Here is a 1,967-nt window from a genome sequence, read left to right as displayed (position 1 = left end):
TAGGGTCCATAATGTTTTTCATGTATCTATATTACAGAAGTATGAACCACATCCATCTCACATTTTGAGTTGGGTTGATATGGATATTGAATGAGGACGTCTCCTATAAAGAGGGACCAGTCCAGATCCTTGACACACAGTAGAATGTGTTAAGGGATAAGACGATACCGTTAGTGAAGATTCTTTGGAGGCATCACGGAGTCAAGAAAGCTACTTGGGAGCTAGAACATGAGGTTTGCTCTAAGTACCAGGCGTTGTTTTCTCCCTCAGGTATGCTTGGTTTCGGGGACGAAATCATTTTAAGTTGAGGAGATTATAATATTTCTGTTTTTTACCATTTTCTATTTTTCTGGAATTTTCTGTAATGTAAGGGCATCTTCGTCCTTTCTCGTTTTACGTACCAGACACCGTGAGTTATGCCGAGTATGTCCGAGAGTTAGTTGGGATATTTTATTGAGTTCAGGACTATTTGAAATGTAAGGATTGCCATTTCGGCATTTTTTCATTTTTTGGGCCCGACGGTCCCAAGCAGGACCCGCTACCAGAATTGTTGTGCGCAGGGATTTTATTTTGGGTCTATTGCATGTCATGCATTATTTCATTGTACATAATTTAGTTTTTGGAAGTTTTATTATGTGGTGGTATTATATTGGTGCATATACAATTTTGTGGTGGAAAATAAATACAAAAGGTTGGATTTTTAGTGGTGGAACCCACCACTAGGGGTGAGCAAATAATCCGTCAATCCGGTCCGAACCAATCCGATCCGTATGGTTCAATTCAATTTTTAGATCTCATAGTTCGGTGATGGTTTGAAAAATTTATAATCTGGTATTCGCAGTTCGGTTAACGGATTGGATTCTGAAAAAACTGATCCGAACCATTAACCGATCCGAACTGAACCATTGCCTATTAATATTCTATATATATATACAATATTAAATATACTTATTACTTACCACCGTATTTTGTTTTTTCTTTTATTCATTATTCTTTTAAGTTAACCCTATCTTACTCTCATCTTATTTCATTACACTTCAGCTGCGCCCCCGTCTCTCAACCTGTTCTCTTTAGTCTTCTCTCTTCACCTTCTTCTCTTCGCCTCTGTGACTCTCTCTTCAATCTTCACTCTTCGCCTCTGTCTTCCTCCTCTTGTATATATATATCATCGTTGAGATCTATATCTGTGTACATTAAGCCGATGTTCTGGAATATAAGAATGAAAGAAGCATGGTAAAGTGCACAGAGAATAAAGGGTCATCATGTCTGCCCCCTCTGATGCTTCTAGCCTTTTGATTTGGGGGCCTGGATCAAACCTACATCTATATTTATTTTTTTTGTTTTGCTATAAATCTCTTTTACTTTCCGAAAAAAATATATATATGCTGGTAAAGTCTTATTATATCATTCTTTGTATTTTCTTGTATCATGTTCCTTGGTTAATTAATTTTGTTTTGTTCGTTTGATATAGATTTTCTGTTAACAAGCACTGTTGGGTGTTCCAAATCATTATCAACTTGGTGACTCTTGTTATTCCTTGTTTTGATTTTTCCAGATCCGAATTCCTTTCTTTGGTATATTTAGTTCCTTGTTTTGATTTTTCCAGATCTGACTTGTTTGATTTTTCCAGATCTGAATTCATTTCTTCGGTATATTTAGTTTTTACTTTGGGTTTAGATATAATATTGTTTTGGAGATCTAATATCGTAGTAATTTAAATGATAAGATTTAAGTTTGTTTTATGCCCAATCCATGGAAACTGATCCGGTCCGATCCGTGAAGTAACGGATTGGTTTGGTTTGGATTGAAGGCCTCCACGGATCGGTTCGGTTTCAATTTTTACCAATCCGTGGGAACCGGTTCGGCTTAAACTTTATCCCCAAACTGATTTGATCCGAACCGTGATCAGGCCTATCCACCACTAACTTTTATTTAGTGGCCAAGAGGCTATGTTTGGCCTTATTTCT

At 36.9% G+C, this 1,967-nt stretch overlaps 1 pseudogene; it reads left to right on the top strand.

The window, feature by feature from the left end:
* Nucleotides 1-1,217: 1,217 nt before the first annotated feature.
* LOC132302112 (small nucleolar RNA snoR100) lies at nt 1,218-1,324 on the top strand (annotated as a pseudogene).
* The last annotated feature ends 643 nt before the right edge of the window (nt 1,325-1,967 follow it).

Source organism: Cornus florida, unplaced genomic scaffold (genome assembly GCF_030987335.1).
Source record: "Cornus florida cultivar Cherokee Brave unplaced genomic scaffold, ASM3098733v1 CherokeeBrave_3.0.0_Hap2_Chr03, whole genome shotgun sequence".
In the NCBI taxonomy this organism is placed as follows: Eukaryota; Viridiplantae; Streptophyta; class Magnoliopsida; order Cornales; family Cornaceae; genus Cornus; species Cornus florida.
The sequence above is the reverse complement of the archived record's forward strand: the minus strand, read 5'-3'. Positions and strand labels throughout refer to the sequence as shown.